The sequence below is a fragment of the Bufo bufo genome, chromosome 3, assembly GCF_905171765.1.
Source record: "Bufo bufo chromosome 3, aBufBuf1.1, whole genome shotgun sequence".
Lineage (NCBI taxonomy): Eukaryota > Metazoa > Chordata > Amphibia > Anura > Bufonidae > Bufo > Bufo bufo.
Window position 1 is genome coordinate 486,414,242 of NC_053391.1, and position 21,298 is coordinate 486,435,539.

General features: G+C 42.1%; 1 protein-coding gene across 11 annotated transcripts in view; it reads right to left on the reverse strand.

Annotated features, from left to right (window-relative positions):
- Positions 1 to 21,298, reverse strand: part of MBNL2 (muscleblind like splicing regulator 2) — a 204,909-nt gene that overhangs the window by 59,748 nt on the left and 123,863 nt on the right. The window lies entirely within an intron of this gene.

A 21,298-nucleotide genomic window follows, 5' to 3' on the forward strand; every position in this document is an offset into this window, starting at 1 on the left:
TAAGAGGGCACATATCTTGGCATATCTACTGTAAAGGAGGAATACATCTTTGCATATCAACTGTGAGGGGGCACATATTTTGGGATATCTACTGTAAAGGGGGCACATATGTTGGCATATGTACTGTGAGGGGGCACATATCTTGGCATATCTACTGTGAGGGGACACATATCTTGACATATCTACTGTGAGGGGGCACATATCTTGGCATATCTACTGTGAGAGGGGCACATATCTTGGCATATCTACTGTGAGGGGGCACATATCTTGGCATATCTACTGTGAGGGGGCACATATCTTGGCATATCTACTGTGAGGGGGGCACATAACTTTGCATATCTACTGTGAGGGGGGCACATATCTTGGCATATCTACTATGAAGGGGGCACTTATCTGTTAGTAGACCTGAGAACTGAAACACTGGGTAGAAAATAAAAGTAGGCACATAAGGACTGATTCACATATATCCGCTCTGTAGCATGCTCTGTGTAAGGTATTTAATCTATAATACATGCAGTTTCATTGCTGTAACAGCCGTGCAAAATGCCACAATGGGACCCACTGAGACTTTATCGCCCAAGGGCCAACATGAACCTGGAGTCGGCCCTGCTTTTATGCATGGTGCACCAAGCTTAACTAATACAAGTCAAATCGCTAATCAAATCTAATATTCTGAGCAATATCCATGTCTGGTAAATGTGTTTTCAATAATACAAGGCTGAGTCATATCTGCTACCAAGTATGAAATAGGAGTTACTAAGGAGTACCTTCTCAAGCGAAATATATGAACAGACATGTGAAGTCTCAAATGATACCAGCCAATTAATAAATCAGCTTTATACATAGCCATATGTACTTGTGGCCTGAACCATTACATACAGTCAGGTCCATAAATATTGGGACATCGACACAATTCTAAATTTTTTGGCTTTATACACCACCACAATGGATTTGAAATGAAACGAACAAGATGTGCTTTAACTGCAGACTGTCAGCTTTAATTTGAGGGCATTTACATCCAAATCAGGTGAACGGTGTAGGAATTACAACAGTTTGCATATGTGCCTATGACAGGTTCCCTTTAATATTAATCCCATCTCTGCCGTAAACTACATGTGATGCGGTCATTAAAGGGGTTATCCAAGTTTAAAAAAGCCCCCCCCACACAATGCCACTCGTATAGACCATACTTACCCTGCATCCTAGCACCTGCATCATTCTGGTTCCTTGCACCACCGCCACTGCATCTCCTCAGTGATGCTAGGGAGGCTGGTTACTGTTACGGCCTGCTATTGATTGCATTTCCCCCTGTATGTATTGATTTGCAAGACGGGGAGATGCAGTGGTGGATCTGGAGTGACGCGGGTTTCGGGGAGTGGGATAAGTATTATCTATTGGAGGGCCCGGTCATTGTGGGGAGCATTTTTAGAAGTGGATAACACCTTCTCTGCCATAGATTACAAGGGATGCAGACACAACCCCCTTCAGTACACTAGAGATGTTGACACTGACCCTTTCAATACCCATGACTTCTAGGGATTTTTAAATTAACCCCTTAACTACCCTAGACCACAGGTATGTTTCATTTCCTTAGACCACGGGAATATCACCGTTAAATACTTTACTGACTTAAGCCCCTTTCACACGGCGAGAATTCCGTGAGGGTGCAATGCGTGAGGTGAACGCATTGCACTCGCGCTGAAAAAACTGAACATCGGAACACAATCGTAGTCAAAACTGACTGCAATTGCATGCCTACTCGCGTGGTTTTCCCGCAACGCACAAGCGACGCATCCGGAGCAAATCCGAAATGCCCGTGTGAAAGAGGCCTTAGGATACCAGTGGAGGAAACTTGCAGTAAACCTTTCACTACCATAGTCTATTAGGCAGACATGAACCCTTCACTGCCAAAGACCTAAAAGATAATACTATAATATCTTTCCCTAGTCCATAGCACAATACCAGGTTATTACCATTAACCCCTTCACCTCATCAGACTTTGTCAACAGTCTCTGGACACACGAGTCTAAGGACCGATACGGATCATGGTCAAGAGAACAGCTGAGAAAAAAGGGTGTTACCTGATAAGACTAATTATTTTAATATGGCTACTAAAATCCTATAAAGGGTATCCACTTTGACCACCGACAACTAATTCTAACAATCTACCCATGCAGAAAACTAACATCTTAAAAGTTTAGGAGAACATGTCAAGCACAGGGAGAAAAGTTAAGGTACTTATTACAAATGAACTAATGTAGCTGGTAACAATCCCAAGTTCCCCATTCTAAAGGGCAAAGATTTTCATGTCACCAGATCAGCAGTTCAGTGGGCTGTACTTGACTTCAAAAATGTCTACATTAAGTAGCCCCATCAACATAAGTGTGCTAACAAAGTTCTTAACTAACAGAATTCCATATCAAAACCATTTCTCCAAGTCAGTCAAATCTCTGGATGTAAGAAAATTACATATTAATGAAAGAAAAATATAAAAAAGCAAGCAGATTAGCACTATCTAAGCTCCCGAAATATGGCTACAATGTACACTCCAATGGTAGAAAAGGCTTATATTAAGTGCAGTCAAGTTACAATGGCTAAGATGACACAGACTGAACCATGTCCCTTTGTGCTTCATGGACTTAAAGGTTAATAAGTAATTAGACAGCGCAGTCTCATTCTTCAAACCTATTAATAAACTCCTCAGCTTATTAAACACATTCTGCATGCACCCTCAGCTGGCATGCTTAAAAATAGGATAAACCAGCTAGCTTCTTAAGAAACTCATCCTGCTAGAGAACACCATAGGACGGCTATTAACATGCTGCAAAACCTTCAGCTCCAATGTGAATATGAATGACAGAGAAGTAGTAGACTAGTTCTCAATGTTCCCCCACATTACTTTAACCTACCCCCAAAGCTATCATCATATACTGTGCAACCTATTAAAAGCACAGCATAAGCACTGTTTATGTACCATAATTACCAACATTTAGATTCCCTAACTTGGGTCAACTGAGGTTCACCCCAGGAACACCCCCAAAATGGGGACTTTTTGGCTACATCTGCATAAACACTTTCAATTTGTGTCCCCCTTTCTGGTATGGGCTGCTGGTACCGTATGTATGGCATACCTGTAGGGCTTTGGTATGCACCTCCTGGGGTACATGTACCTTGGGTTGAGAAGCTATTTATTTGATCAAACATGCCTTATTACATGATCACCTGACATTGATTTTTAAAATGAACGTCCAAGGATCCAATTTTGCTCTTAGGTCCTATATTTTAAGGCTACTTTCACATCTACGCTGTGCTGTCCGGTTTTGAGATCCAAAACAGGCTCCTAAAACCGCAACACAACGTTTCAGTTTTGTCCCCATTCATTGTCAATGGGGACAAAATTGAACAAACCAGAACGGAGTGCGCCAGAATGCATTCCGTTCAGGTTTCTTGCGTCCCTTGAAGTACACAAAATCGTTTTTGTGTGCAGCATGGGAAACTGAACATACCGGATCTGGCACCAAAAACCACGGAGGTCAATGGTGCCAGATCCGTTTTTCTCAGACATGAAAAATCTGGATGCTGCGACCTTTGACTTACAATAGTTTTAGCGACGGTTTATTCATTTTCAATATAATACAACTGGATCTGTTCTGAACCGATGCAGCCGGTTGTATTATTCAAATGGATGCGTTTTGCTATGGTTTTCAGAACCCATGCTGGATCTCAAAACCGGACAGCAAAAATTGGAGATCCGAAAGTAGCCTAAGTTGATTAATTAAAAAATAAATTGCATATACGGTATATGGGGCAGAAAGATGCCCATGCATGTGTGGCCAGTCTACATTACAACTAGGAGATATTCTAGAAATAGGAGAGAGTGTATGAGAGTACATACACACTGGCCCCGGCAGGTGAGGGCCAAACATTTATACCATATGCTAGATTGTGGGTAAACACATTTAGAGTTCACCGACACATATAATCAGGATTTTCGTTAATTGGTTTTCGCAGGAAAATTATTTTGAAACTCAGTAACTTTGAATTCTAATGAATATTTATAATGTGCCAAATATGAATTTATTTGTCGTTGGATGTGAGCCAATAAAATATCTCAATCTTTTTTTATTTGTAGGATGGTGAGTCCAGCATAAGTATCCAGATCTACTGTAAACTGTGTCATAAAAAGCAAAGTGAAATTGGATCTGCTCTGGTTGTACCCGAGGTGATAATCCTGTGACTCTGGCCTCTCCATCTGCTGAAGAGGAAATGAGGAACTTGTACCACACAGAGTCCCAGGATTACCAGCATGAGGGCCCAGCAAGAAAGAGCCAAGAATATGTTTTCACCAAAGTAAGGAGAAGATTTGTAGAAAGTGTATAATAAAAAATGTAAAATGCATTGGACAATATTACATTATGTACAGCCTGATCATATAGCGAAGGGTGCAGAGGAAAACAAGAGTTAGGCTCAGCTCATCAGCATCGTGGTTCCCATTTATAACAGAACAATGCCACATGCCGAATCAGCCACATGACATACATCAATGGCATCCAACAGACCCCATGAAGTCCACCTGGTTCCACCGAGAAAAATAATACTTCACATGGTGCTATTCTTCCATCAAACATGACAGAAGCTGCAAACTGAATATTATCCTCTTTTCCCAGACAAACTTATTAAATCGCAGGGTCACATTTACCAAAACCCTTTTCTCAGACAATCAATAGAGATCAGTTCAAACACAGATGTCTTCAGCTGCCAAGTGCACAGGTACAAATCTGCTGACAGATGCCCTTTATAGAGTTTATTGTAAAGACAACAAAGACAGTTTTTCTTCTAGACGGTTTCAGAAATCTTTCTCATTGTGATCTCATTAAATTGGTAAAATAAAACATTTCAGTAGACTTTCATGCAGTGCCGTAATAAAAAATGCCATATGGAGTCTACCGAAAACCACAAAACCAATGTAGGGCTAGTTTCACACCTCTGGTTGTGAATTCCGGCAGGCTGTTTCGGTAGACTATGCCAAGAATCGGCTGGACACAAACCGAAGCATGCATTTGTCATGGGGTAACATTTCTTTATGCTGCACCAGGAGGCTCCTGCTGCACGTGGACACAGCCAGTGACTAGGAATGGGGATCTTTGTACTCATGGTATGCATTAAAGTAAATGACAGACACTTTACATTTACCTACCATGGGGTCTACTTCACTAATACATCCCGCTGTGACAGCTTCTTTAAGAATTATGGATTTTAAAGTTGATAATCTCTAAGTGGGGAACATTTTCGAGGTGTAAACTACAGAACAGTCAATTACAGGTTAATTAATCTATGAACGGTAGCTATTTTAGTCTCTTTTAAGTATGTCACTGTACTAATTATTTCACTTTGCACTTAACAGGAATTACATGCTCCTAATTAAAATCCAGAAGCATACTTTTCCTTCATTTTTTTGGTTGTGATCTCAATATGATATTCTGCTTCTTTACAACATTTTCAGTACAGCATAACATTTACCTCCATATATACCGTAATTAGATCCTTAAAATCATGTCACATTTAAAGACACTCGATTATACACTATGCAAATGAGATTTAATGGTACTGACTTTCTCTTACAGAAAATTTGAACGAAGGAGGCCGTTTATTACATGCTGGTCTTAATCTCTGCTGGCATCAGATGCACCACAGTTATTAAAGGGGTTGTCCAGGTTCAGAGCTGAACCCGGACATACCCCCAATTTCATCCATCTGGCCCCCCTGATATGAGCATTGGAGCATTTCATGTTGCCGGTGACGTCACTGGCCCTGGATGGGTGGGCTTTAGCACTGCCCTAGCCGTTTTACAGGCTAGGGCAGTGCTAAAGCCCGCCCATTAAAGCTGGTGACGTCACCGGGCTCACTGCTGGGCGGAGCCTCCGCCTAGCAGTGCCTATAGAGAGCCTTGTACATTGCCGGATCTCCTAAAAAAAAGCCTTTCCCTGCGCAATACAGCACACGACAAAGGAGAGCATCGGAGCATTAAATGCTCCGATGCTCATATTAGGGGGGCTGCCTGGGTGAAAATGGGGATATGTCCTTAAAGAACCCCTTTAATGTGCAGTCCATATAATAATTGTGGCACATCTGTACAGATTGAAATCTACACTGCAGTCGCACCAACATCCAGTTGTGGGACAACAAGGACACTGCAGACTATGACTGGCTGCAGTAGTGACATGTATCCTATGAGTCATATCACTGGATCACATGACACATGGGGTACACATCACCGAAGAGAGGGGGGAGTGGAGGCGGCTGTTGGGGAGTGAGGGAGTCAAAACCTAGCGATAGGGATCAGGCAAATACTATTCTCTCTGAGGTCTGGCCACACTAGGGGACTGCTCAAAAGGCCCTGGGGGATGAATAGCCCCTTTAAGGGCACCACCTATTTTGAACTTCAGGACGTTACATTTTTTTTTAGTTTTATCATGTCCACATTTTAAAAAAAAGCCATAGCTTTTGTATTTTTCTGTCAATATAGCCAAATCAGGGCTTGTTTTTTTGTCACTTTGAGGTAAATCTAATATACAGTATAACTTTATACTTTTCCTTTTTGGGGGATGACGATGTAAAAAAACATAGCAATTCTATCATTGTTTTTTGGGTTTAGTTTTTTTTGTGTGTTTACAGTGCCATAAAAGTGACACAAGAATTTTACTCAGAGTGGGCTAGTAACTATTATGGCAACATCAAATTTATAGATTTTATAATGATGTTCTACTTCTACACAATACATGTTTTCTGTCAAAAATATTTTCTGTCAACAGAGCTTCAGCTCTTTTTTTTGCAGGAATAGTTGTCATTTCATTAGTACCATTTTGCGGCACATAGGACTTTTTGATTGCTTTTTACTGCCTTTTATAGGAAAATTTGCCATATTTTATTGTTAAGTTTACAACATAGGATAAAAACTGTGATCATTTTATTGTACGAGTGATTATGGATGCGACAATACCAGTCACGTGCAGTTTATTTTTTTAATGTTATCAACTTACATAAAGGATTTTCTAAGTGAAAAAGGCAATTTTTACTTGATTTTTTCCCAAACCCTTTATTTCTATTTTAGTAGTGGACTTCTACATGTGATCCTCTGACCTCTCATATAGTACGCTGAAATACTTCTGTATTGAAGAGCATTATATCAGTTACTGACTGACATGAGGTCGATACGGCAAGGCCCCAGAGGCCGTTGTTAAGCCCCTGGCTGCCAAAGTACCCTTGAAACTCCGCAAATGCATTGGTAGAGTAACCACTTAGATGAAGCTTGCAATTGATTGGGTTTGCAATGTAATGGAATACAGTGCCCATGAATCAGATATTGGGGAACATTTATCATGCCAGTTTTCTGGTATACAAAAGGCACAATTTGTTTTTCACAAATGCCATTATGTCTTCATATGATTTGCTGCCTCTCTTGCCTTTTAAAAAAAAAAAAAAAAAGCAGGTAGAAAGCAAGGGTGCAGGACACATTTACAATAATTTACACCAGAAAACTAGTGTAAATTATAACTGAAATCTACACCAGATCATAGCTGGTGTATATATACAGTGCTGCCCATAATTATTCATACCCCTGGCAAATTTTGACTTAAAGTTACTTTTATTCAACCAGCAAGTAATTTTTTGATGGGAAATGACATGGTGTCTCCCAAAAGATAATAAGACGATGTACAAGAGGCATTATTGTGGGGGGAAAAATTCTCAGCTTTTATTTACCTTTGAGCAAAAAATACAAGATGTTCTGCACTGTGAAAAATCTCAGGGGACGTGGTCGGAAGCCAAAAGTGACACCTGTGCTGGCCAGGAGGATAGTTAGAGAGGTGAAAAAGAATCCAAGGATCACCACCAAGGCCATCCTGGTGAATCTGGGCTCTGCACTGCACAATGCAGACCAAGGAGGACGCCACTTCTCCAGATAAGGCACACAAAAGCTCGCTTGGCCTTTGCAAAAGCTCATCTGGACAAAGAAGACGACTTCTGTTCTTCTGTGTTATGGTCAGATGAAACAAAAATTGAATTGTTTGGTCACAATGATGTTTCCTTTATTTGGTGTAAAAAAGGAGAAGCCTTCAACCCAAAGAACACCATCCCCACTGTCAAACATGGTGGTGGGAACCTAATGCTTTGGGGGTGTTTTTCAGACAAGCGACCAGGGAACCTAGTCACAGTAAAAGGTACCATGAAAAAAGAGCAATACATGAGAATTCTCAGTGACAACATCAGGCAGTCTGCAGAGAAACCTGGCCTTGTGCACCAGTGGACATTTCAGCATGACAATGACCCAAAACACACAGCAAAAGTGGTGAAGAAATGGTTAGCAGACAACATTAACGTTTTGGAGTGGCCCAGCCAGAGTCCAGACTTGAATCCAATTGAGAATCTGTGGAGGGAGCTAAAGATCAGGGTGATGGCAAGAAGACCCTCCAACCTGAAAGATTTGGAGCTCATTGCTAAAGATGAATGGGCAAAAATACCTGTGGAGACATGCAAAAAGCTGGTCTGCAATTATAGGAAGCGTTTGATTGCTGTAATAGCCAATAAAGGCTTTTCTATTGATTATTGAGAAGGGCATGAATAATTTTGGACTGGACACTTTTTGCTCAAATGTAAATAAAAGCTGAGAAATGTTCCCCCCCCCCCCCCCCAAAATAATGCCTCTTGTACATCGTCTTATTATCTTTTGGGAGACACCTATGTCCTTTCCCTTAAAAAAATTACTTGCTGGTTGAATAAAAGTAACTTTAAGTCACAATTTGCCAGGGGTATGAATAATTATGGGCAGCACTGTATATTCCAGTTTGTGATGCACGCACTGCACAAGATACAACAAATTTATTAAGAGGTGTGTGTTCCGTAAAAAATTTGGTGCATCCTACTCAAGAGGAATTTTTACTAAGACTGGCGTATGAAACACGGGTATTTACGGTAGTACTTGTCCCCCATTGCTTCTATTTACAGCTGCACGCATGCTCTTCTAATTCAAATAAGGCAGCACTGTGATTCCTGTTGTCACACAAGACACACACATGTTCTGATGCTGACATGTTTCTTTGCTGGTCTCCTACTCGGTGAACACTTCACTATCTGTCACCCTGCATGTGAAACACAATCCCTCCAGAAACTGGACGGGAGTAGTGTTGAGCACGAATATTCGAATCGCAAATTTTAATCGCGAATATCGCCACTTCGAGAATTATATAGTGCTATATTCGTATTTCCGAATATGCTAATTGCAAATTTATCGCGAATTTATTGCGAATATTGGCACTTAGCAACATCCCTAGCAACCAATAGGAAAGTTGCCTACCCCTTAGCGTTGATCGCGAATATTCTAATCGCAAATTTTTATCACGAATATATTACATTGCCCATTTTCACAATCAAGTAAATAATGAATGGAGATCACGAATTATCAAATTTATGGCGAATATTCAGACAAAAAATTGCGAAATATCGCAAATTCGAATATTGCCTATGCCGCTCATCACTAGAAGCGAGTATGGAGAGTTAGGGAGCAGTGGAGATAAGATGCAAGGTTATACTTGACATCCCACAGGTAAGGGGAGAGAGAGAGGAGATAAAGATGTGTTCACTGAATGGGATGCCACAAAAGTAGGAGCTGCAAGAGCATGGTCTTGTGACTGCATGTACCACTAGTTACCGACGCATCTCTGGTCTTGTGACTGCATGTACCACTAGTTACCGACGCATCTCTGGTCTTGTGACTGCATGTACCACTAGTTACCGACACATCTCTGGTCTTGTGACTGCATGTACCACTAGTTACCGACGCATCTCTGGTCTTGTGACTGCATGTACCACTAGTTACCGACGCATCTCTGGTCTTGTGACTGCATGTACCACTAGTTACCGACGCATCTCTGGTCTTGTGACTGCATGTACCACTAGTTACCGACGCATCTCTGGTCTTGTGACTGCATGTACCACTAGTTACCGACACATCTCTGGTCTTGTGACTGCATGTACCACTAGTTACCGACACATCTCTGGTCTTGTGACTGCATGTACCACTAGTTACTGACACATCTCTGGTCTTGTGACTGCATGTACCACTAGTTACCGACACATCTCTGGTCTTGTGACTGCATGTACCACTAGTTACCGACACATCTCTGGTCTTGTGACTGCATGTACCACTAGTTACCGACACATCTCTGGTCTTGTGACTGCATGTACCACTAGTTACCGACGCATCTCTGGTCTTGTGACTGCATGTACCACTAGTTACCGACGCATCTCTGGTCTTGTGACTGCATGTACCACTAGTTACCGGCGCATCTCTGGTCTTGTGACTGCATGTACCACTAGTTACCGACACATCTCTGGTCTTGTGACTGCATGTACCACTAGTTACCGACACATCTCTGGTCTTGTGACTGCATGTACCACTAGTTACCGACACATCTCTGGTCTTGTGACTGCATGTACCACTAGTTACCGACACATCTCTGGTCTTGTGACTGCATGTACCACTAGTTACCGACACATCTCTGGTCTTGTGACTGCATGTACCACTAGTTACCGACACATCTCCGGTCTTGTGACTGCATGTACCACTAGTTACCGACACATCTCAGACAGATGCAGACAGTAAAAACATTTGCACACAAATTTAAAGACCAGAAAACTACTTAATAGTTATTTAATATGGTAATTCTGACAAATGTTTCGCGTATACAAAATTCCCTATTCTTGGCTTGTGCAATCTGTGTTTTCACCATTGACGTCTAAGGAGACTGAAAATGGACCATGGTTTTATACAGATTAAAATGCATTTCTAAATTCTTTGAGCCATTACAGTGTACCCTAATATGTGTTGGAGACATGTCAGAAGCTCTCGTTGGTGGAGATCACAGCAGACGTACATTATTGGAACATAGTGTTTTGCAGAGGGTCTAGCCCCGCTAGTTTCTCTTGGCTTTATTCTTGAAAGATTCATTCATCCAGCTGGTGGTCTACATTCATCTCTCCAGAAGCCACTGAAAAAAGAAGGAGCATGATGCTCCTCAAAACATCATACCATAGCTATTTGAATGTCATCTCTTTTTGTTTTTTAATGGTGGGGGTCCAGCAAAAATGATCTAAAGTGAGAAATCATTGAAATGTTTCACTAAAACCACAACCGAGTTGCTTATTTTTTTTCTAAATCCTTTTTACAGAAACGCCTCTATAATTCCAATCATGTCCTAAATGGTCCCACATCTGCAGGAAATATTTGTAACTTTGTCTGTTAAAGTATATGTTTGCAGAAAGCACCAATGTGGTTTTGGCTAAAACGTGTAATTGGTCAGAGCACTCATCTTCCCAGTACCGACATTAGTCTAATCACTATATTTATCCCATCTATCCGTCCAATGACACTCGTTACATACTGAAGCTGCAGGAGACACTGCCATAGAGACTGCCCTACTTCTCCTAAAGGAGAGAGTATAAAAACTGACAACTGCTCCCTCAGAATTTCCTGTCGTGAAAGAGATGCACATCTAGCCAAGGTGAGGATTTGTGAGTCCTGTAGCATTAACATGATTGCTGTTTAGTCTGACGGGACTGCGTGAATTCAGATAGATGGAATTTGATGAACTCAACACCCCACATCGTTTTGTACACTTTTATGTCTTTATTGGATGCAATGCCCAGGGAAAGTATTTCTTGGAACAAGTGAATGCTATTGTTATCACGTAAAAAAAAAATTATTTAGCTGTTTCAATAATCAAATGGTAATGCCTGTGCCAATTTTTGCTTTTAATAATGTGCCAACACTGCACAGTAAGTTATTGCTGAACTAATATGTTAAAATAAGGCCCACAATTAGGCCTCTTTCACACGACAGTATGGCTTTTTCAGTGTTTTGCGGTCCGTTTTAAACGGATCCGTTGTTCCGTTTTATTTTTCCGTTGTGTTTCCGTTTCCGTTCCGTTTTTCCGTATGGCATATACAGTAATTTCATAGAAAAAAATGGGCTGAGCAGAAACATTTTCAATAGATGGTTCCGCAAAAAACGGAACAGATACGGAAGACATACGGATGCATTTCCGTATGCATTCCGTTTTTTTGTGGACCCATAGACTTTAATGGAGCCACGGAACGTGATTTGCGGCCAAATATAGGACATGTTCTATCTTTAAACGGAACGGAAAAACGGAAATACGGAAACGGAATGCATACGGAGTACATTCCGTTTTTTTTTGCGGAACCATTGAAATGAATGGTTCCGTATATGGACCGTATATGGACCGCAAAAAACGGCCCGCAAAACGAAAAAAAAAACCGGTCGTGTGAAAGAGGCCTTACAGTGAAGTAAAAAAGGGTCAGTTAGCACATCCCAATGCGCAAGTGCATTGGGATGTTTAAACCTAAGGTGTGGCTGACTCTATTAAGTCGTGCACTCCTGTGACCAGCCTGTCTGCCCCATAGGCTGATTTTAATTAGTGTAAGGCCTATTGCACACGACCGTATGGCTTTTTCAGTGTTTTGCGATCCGTTTTTCACGGATCCGTTGTTCCGTTTTTTGTTTCCGTTGTGTTTCCGTTTCTGTTCCGTTTTTCCGTTCCGTTTTTCCGTATGGCATATACAGTATACAGTAATTACATAGATAAAATTGGGCTGGGCATAACATTTTCAATAGATGGTTCAGCAAAAAACGGAACGGAAACGGAAGACATACGGATGCATTTCCGTATGTGTTCCGTTTTTTTGCGGACCCATTGACTTGAATGGAGCCACGGACTGTGATTTGCGGGCAATAATAGGACATGTTCTATGTTAAAACGGAAAAACGGAAATACGGAAACGGAATGCATACGGAGTACATTCCGTTTTTTTTGCGGGACCATTGAAATGAATGGTTCCGTATACGGACCGTATACGGAACGCCAAAAACGTCCAGTAAACGGGAAAAAAAAACGTCCGTGTGCAATAGGCCTAAGGCCTCTTTCACACTACAGTATGTCCATTTCAGTGTTTTGCGTTCCGTTTTTCACGGATCCGTTGTCCCGTTTTTGGGTTCCGTTGTGTCTCCGTTTCCGTTCAGTATGTCCGCAAAAACCTTTCAGTATGGTTTCCGTATGGTTCCCGTATACGGTCCGTTTTTCACGGATCAAAAACGGAAGCCACCTGTATTTGTGCTCAGCCAAAGTTTGGCAACAAGAAACACATGGCCACAGTGGGCTGGGCCTAGCATTTGTTAATGACGGATCCGCAAAAAACGGATGACATACGGATGACATACGGATGCCTTCCGTATGCATTCCGTTTTTTTGCGGACCCATTGACTTTAATGGAGCCACGGACCGTGATTTGCGGACAAACATAGGACATGTTCTATCTTTCCACGGCATGGAAATACTGAAATACTGAAACGGAATGCACACGGAGACACTTCAGTATTTTTTGCTGAACCATTGAAATGTATGGTTCAGTATCTGTTCCGTATACTGAACTCAAAAAACGTCCAGTATACTGAACGCAAAATACTGTAGTGTGAAAGAGGCCTAAGTATAAGGGCTTGTTTACACGACCGTGCTGTGTTTTGCGGTCCGCAAATTGCGGATCCGCAAAACACGGATGCCGCCCGTGTGCCTTCCGCAATTTGCGGAACGGAATGGACAGCCCTTTATAGAAATGCCTATTCTTGTCCGCAAAAATGGACAAGAATAGGACCAGACTCATAATTTTTGCGGGGCCACGGAACGAGGCAACGGATGCGGACAGCACACGCATTAATTACTGTGATGCCGTACAAGGAATGGGCATCGCAGTGCACAGGCGCGGGATCTCGGCGAAACAAGAAGTAAGTAGATGGGCGGTCAGAGGGAAAGAATGGGCGGGGGGAAGCGACGATAAGGCTGAGCTAGCTGGGCACCTACGAGGGTAACGCCGCCCCTGGGCACTTGCGAGCCCTCATTTGCATATGCTACTAAGTTGTTTTTTGCCGGTTTTATAAGTCCAGGATTGCTCATAAAGGTAACGTTTTTATTAACTCTAAGGCTGCTGGAAAGCTATGGGAAGGGTTAAAAAGGTGAAACTTTGATGACAGACTCCCTTTAAGGCCTATTGCACACGGATGTTTTTTTTTCCCGTTTACTGGCCGTTTTTTGCGTTCCGTATACGGTCCGTATACGGAACCATTCATTTCAATGGTTCCACAAAAAAAACGGAATGTACTGCGTATGCATTCCGTTTCCGTATTTCCGTTTTTCCGTTCCGTTTTAACATAGAACATGTCCTATTATTGCCCGCAAATCACAGTCCGTGGCTCCATTCAAGTCAATGGGTCCGCAAAAAAACGGAACACATACGGAAATGCATCCGTATATCTTCCGTTTCCGTTCCGTTTTTTGCTGAACCATCTATTGAAAATGTTATGCCCAGCCCAATTTTATCTATGTAATTACTGTATACTGTATATGCCATACGGAAAAACGGAACGGAAAAACGGAACAGAAACGGAAACACAACGGAAACAAAAAACGGAACAACGGATCCGTGAAAAACGGATCGCAAAACACTGAAAAAGCCATACGGTCGTGTGCAATAGGCCTAACTAACAGTTAGGCCTCTTTCACACTACAGTATTTTGCGTTCAGTATACTGGACGTTTTTTGAGTTCAGTATACGGAACAGATACTGAACCATTCATTTCAATGGTTCAGCAAAAAATACTGAAGTGTCTCCGTGTGCATTCCGTTTCAGTATTTCAGTATTTCCGTGCCGTGGAAAGATAGAACATGTCCTATGTTTGTCCGCAAATCACGGTCCGTGGCTCCATTAAAGTCAATGGGTCCGCAAAAAAACGGAATGCATACGGAAGGCATCCGTATGTCATCCGTATGTCATCCGTTTTTTGCGGATCCGTCATTAACAAATGCTAGGCCCAGCCCACTGTGGCCATGTGTTTCTTGTTGCCAAACTTTGGCTGAGCACAAATACAGGTGGCTTCCGTTTTTGATCCGTGAAAAACGGACCGTATACGGGAACCATACGGAAACCATACTGAAAGGTTTTTGCGGACATACTGAACGGAAACGGAGACACAACGGAACCCAAAAACGGGACAACGGATCCGTGAAAAACGGAACGCAAAACACTGAAATGGACATACTGTAGTGTGAAAGAGGCCTAAATCTGGCTCTGTGTGGCAGATTCAACTATGTGACCAAGGCTTATGAGAAGAAACAAGACATATCATATACTCCCAACTGCACCAAGTGACAAAATGTAGATGATGTAAAAGCAACATAAATATGACAGAAGTGCGTAAAAGAAATAAGTGAGAAGTGGTAATATAAATATACACGATGCAAACAGAATTTCTTAAATTAACAACGTATTCACTTCAACATTACCTACTAAGGCCTCTTTCACACTACAGTATTTTGCGTTCAGTATACTGGACGTTTTTTGAGTTCAGTATACGGAACAGATACTGAACCATACATTTCAATGGTTCAGCAAAAAATACTGAAGTGTCTCCGTGTGCATTCCGTTTCAGTATTTCAGTATTTCCATGCCGTGGAAAGATAGAACATGTCCTATGTTTGTCCGCAAATCACGGTCCGTGGCTCCATTAAAGTCAATGGGTCCGCAAAAAAACGGAATGCATACGGAAGGCATCCGTATGTCATCCGTATGTCATCCGTTTTTTGCGGATCCGTCATTAACAAATGCTAGGCCCAGCCCACTGTGGCCATGTGTTTCTTGTTGCCAAACTTTGGCTGAGCACAAATACAGGTGGCTTCCGTTTTTGATCCGTGAAAAACGGACCGTATACGGGAACCATACGGAAACCATACTGAAAGGTTTTTGCGGACATACTGAACGGAAACGGAGACACAACGGAACCCAAAAACGGGACAACGGATCCGTGAAAAACGGAACGCAAAACACTGAAATGGACATACTGTAGTGTGAAAGAGGCCTAAGAATAATGCACATCACTGGGCGTGTAGCACACTATTATTTAGCTGTGGATGCAGTTTCAATCACATTCCATCTGCTCCACTAAGCCACAGATTACATTTCCTATAGTTACATTTCTGTCAAATAAATCCCATCGGGCTTTGTGCCAGAAAGGCCTTGAAGCTGTTATGGTGCATTTGCCTAAGGGCTCATGCACACAAACGTATTTTCTTTCCACTTCCGTTCCGTTTTTTTTGCGGACCGTATGCAGAACCATTCACTTCAATGGGGCTGTAGAAAATACAGGAGTTACTCCGTGTGCATTCCGTTTCCGCAAAAAAGTAGTGCATGTCCTATTGTCCGCAAATCACGGTCTGAGGCCCCATTCAAGTCAATGGGTCTGCAAAAAAAAACAGAACGCAAACGGAACCTATCCGTATTTTATGGATCCATACTGTAGAAATGCTATGCCCAGCCCATATTGCTCATGTGTTTGCTGATTAATAAATTACCGTTTCCGTTCCGCAAAAAACAGATCAAATACGGAAAACATACGGATATGTTTTGTGCAATAACGGAATGGAAGAGGACTTAAATCAGAGAAAAAAAACTCAGATATGAAACAACGGATCCGTGAAAAACGGACCGCAAAACAACAACGGTCATGCGCATGAGCCATAAAGCAGATTGAGTGATGTCATCTCATGAAAACAGTCATAAAATCCAATAAATCTGTGGGCTTCTTGCAGGTGATGTGGACCTGGGTTATATCTATTATCATGGGCATAGACAATAACTAGGGCTTGTTGAATAATATGTCAGAATGGGAATCCATGAATTCCCATCCATTCACATGTAACATCTGGCTGCTGTGCCTGGGGGGAAGCTGGCCTTACAAAGTTGAACCTTTATTTTTATAGCTGGCCATTCATGGCAACTGAAAATGTCATGGCATGTAAATATGCAAGAGGACTAGTATATACTGTATATGTGATCACACCTTCTTACGTTACTAGCAATGGTCAGAACATGCAACTTTCTCTAACAGCTGCTTCTGTTCTCCCAGGAAAAGACACATTGTATGATAAGAAAAAGCCAATGCCACCTGCCCTTCATTTCCAGCAATGTAAATAAAGCCACAGCAAATAATCTTATTGTACGTTACATGATCTGATGTATTAGTCAAATACCGTATTCTTTTACACTAGACGCACCCCATGTTTTATTACAGAAAATTTGTAAAAAATATTTTCTACTTATTAAAGCTTCCCTAGTGGTTGTACTACATATATACAGGTCTACACTATATGGGACTACATATAAACAGATATACACTATACATGGCACTATTATATACTGCATTACATATGCACAGGTACAGTATACACCATACATGGCACTACATATACACACTAAAGAAGCCCCATCCTTAGTAAAATACATATAATAGTCCGCCTGTAGTTTGCAAAAAAAAAAGGAAAACACGATTCTCTGGTCTGATGAAACCAAGTTTGAACTTTTTGCCCTCAATTTTAAGATTCATGTCTGAAGGAAAGCAGGCACTGCTAATCACCAGCCCAACACGATCCCTACAGTGATGCATGGTTGTGGCAGCACCGTGTTGTGGGAGTGCTCTTCAGTGGCTGGAGCAGGGTGAATGGTTAGGGTTTGGGAAAAACTGAATGGAGCAAAGTAGAGGGATATTCTTAATGAAAACCTGAACCAGAGTGTGCTGGACCTCAGACTGTGCTTAAAGAAAATGTGTCAAAAGAAAATGACCTACTGTCATTTTTGGTGATATTTTTAATTTTTCATGTCACTATTTTTAAACACTAAGGCCACTAACCCTAATAATAGGTGCCACTAAGGCCTCTTCCACACTTGCGTTGTCCGGATCCGGCGTGTACTCCACTTGCCGGAATTACACTCCGGATCCGGAAAAACGCAAGTGTACTGAAAGCATTTGAAGACGGAACCGTCTTCCAAATGCGTTCAGTGTTACTATGGCACCCAGGACGCTATTAAAGTCCTGGTTGCCATAGTAGTAGCGGGGAGCGGGGGAGCAGTGTACTTACAGTCCGTGCGGCTCCCGGGGCGCTCCAGAATGACGTCAGAGCGCCCCATGCACATGGATGACGTGATCCATGCGATCACATGATCCATGCGCTTGGGGCGCCCTGACGTCACTCTGGAGCGCCCGGGGAGCCGCACGGACGGTAAGTACACTGCTCCCCCGCTCCCCGCTACACTTTACCATGGCTGCCAGGACTTTAGCGTCCCGGCAGCCATGGTAACCATTCAGAAAAAGCTAAATGTCGGGTCCGGCAATGCGCTGAAACGACGTTTAGCTTAAGGCCGGATCCGGATCAATGCCTTTCAATGGGCATTAATTCCGGATCCGGCCTTGCGGCAAGTGTTCCGGATTTTTGGCCGGAGCAAAAAGCGCAGCATGCTGCGGTATTTTCTCCGGCCAAAAAACGTTCCGTTCCGGAACTGAAGACATCCTGATGCATCCTGAACGGATTTCTCTCCATTCAGAATGCATTAGGATAATCCTGATCAGGATTCTTCCGGCATAGAGCCCCGACGACGGAACTCTATGCCGGAAGAAAAGAACGCAAGTGTGAAAGAGCCCTAATTGATCTGTACCGATCACTTTACTGCTCATCTATACACAGAGGTGGTATGATTCCAGGCAGGATTAGAATGACAGATAAGACAGGATTCACCATTCACAATAGGTTATCAGTATAAACTAGTATAACCCGGGGATAGGTTATCAGTATAAAATTCTTAGAAAACCCTTTTAAGGTTCACCTTCCAACAGAACAATGACTAAGCGCACAGTCAAGACAACATATCCCCATATCTAAGCGTACAAACCTTGTAGCCTCATACCCAAGAAGACTGGAGGCTGTAATTACTGTCAAAGGTGCTTTAATTAAGTCCCGAGTAAAGGATCTAAATATTTATGCCAATGCAAGATTTTAGTTTTTCCCCTTTCAATAAATTAGCAAAGATTTTGCACATTCTGTTTTCACTTTGTCAATAATGAGTGCAGAATGATGGGGGAAGACTTTGACTTTTTGTTTTGTTTTAGCACAAGACCGCATCATATATATACACACAGATAAATAGGTCCAGTAAACAATTAATTCTGAAATAGTCGGGCATGGTTCTATGGAAATAAGGGCTTGTCTAGGCACCTAAGGGAGTGGTGTGGCCGCATAATATGTTCAACAAAGATATGCTTATATTACAAGCACACATTCCAGTACAACGAGAGTAAGATACGGAGAAGTTATCAGAAGCATAATAAATTTTGCCAAGTCAGACGCAGTCTACAAGAAGAGGTCCATTACATGACTGGTCATTTTTAGAGACAGGATATCATTAATGACAAAAAAATTGTAAAAAGTAAATTTAATTTTGAACAATAAACCACAATACAGTGAACAATTGTGCATCACAGTCATGAAACATGTATTCCTCTGCTTTTCACAAAGACCCAAATGTGGCATTACCATATTAATGACTAGACCAATTCCATACACTCTTTAGACAGTCTGTGCTCTATATACAAGATATGAGTACCTAAGGCATATGTCCACTTTTGATAACTATTTTAAAGGGTTTAATCATTGGCTGCAGTGGTCACATGTCCTGCGTCAAACGGATTTTGACATGGGGCAGCACGGTGGCTCAGTGGTTAGCACTGGTGCCTTGCAGCGCTGGGGTCCTAGGTTTGAATCTGACCAAGGACAACATCTGCATGGAGTTTGTATGTTCTCCCCGTGTTTGTGTGGGTTTCCTCCCACACTCCAAAGACATACTGATAGGGACCTTAGATTGTTGGATAATAATGTCTATATAGTAGCGCTATATAAAATGCATAAAATAAAATAAAAAAATTAATACATGGGGAGACCCAGCACTGAGCATCAGGGCTTAAAGAAACACTCACTAAGGGTGGGCAACCCCTTTAAGGTTACTCCAAATCTGCATAAATCTGCATTTCTCATCTTAAACCAGACTTGTAGCCTGTTATAACTGCATTCACAATTCTTCTAGTTGCTACTGGAAACAGTCAACAAACTAGATGCATCTCTAATGCAGTGGTGAAGTTTGTTTTCCAGTGTCAAATTTCTGCACAGTGCCAACATAAAAATGATCAATAGATCATAATGTAATAAGGAGACCAACATTTTGAGGAGGATGCAATGCCTGTGTGAGTGCAAGGTATAGCAGCACTGTAGGCTGATACCTGTAGGCTGTTCGGGAATGCTGGGAGTTGTAGTTTTGCAACAGCTGGAGGGCCGCAGTTTGTGGATGCCTGCTTTAATGGGATCATCAATATTTTGAATCTGGAAAACCCTTTTAAACCAATGTATGCCCAGATTTGCAACATTTTTTAGGTATTTTTTCAAATCTGTTTAAGGTTACATTCACATCTCCAGTAGGCAAATACAGCAGTTCCTTCCACCAGAGGAACAGACCACTGGAGTTACTGTATCCGGCAAAGCCAGACACTGCCAGATCCCTATTGACTACAACGGAATTTGTCCAGCTGAAAGCCGGACAAATTTATGACGGAAACCTGTCGGATCCTCACACCAATACATATTTAGGGCTCATTCAGACGGCTGTATGCTGTCCGCAAAAATGCGGACCCGTGTTTTTGCGGACAGTTCAGCATATGTGCAAAAAAACTGATTGCATTGACTAACAAGTATAGGACATGTTTCATTTTTTTGCTGAGCCGTGCAATGGAAGAAAAGGGCCCCATAGAACTGAATGGGACCTCATTTAACCTGCAAAATAATGTATCCGCATTTTTGCAGACAGCATCCGGCGTCTGAATGAGCCCTTAGTATGTATCTTAATTAGGGACAGACTGGAAACCTAAAGTGACCCTGGTTAAAAACCAAAAATTGGCCCCATGTTGTAGGAGAGTCCAAATTGACAGAAAGCGGGGCAACACAAGCCACAAGTAGGCAGGGACAACAGAAATAAGAAGGGCCAGCAGTACCGTAGTGCAGCACAAAATACTGCCCCAGCAAAACAAAATACCACAGTTCAATATAAAATACTGCCCTATCACCATATTGAGGACGGTGATACAGTTGAATTCAGGAGGGCACCGGGCTGCTGGCCAAGTACATAAGTACCTGATGCTCCTAGCATTAATTAATACTGAGAGCATTAGATCGATATTTACCTGGTCAGCAGCTGTGAAGAGGGCTCGGGGGCCCCCCGGGCATTGGCCCACTGGGAAATTTCCCTGTACAGTCTATGGCCAGTCTGCTCCTGATCTTAATGCATAAATAAGTTGTTA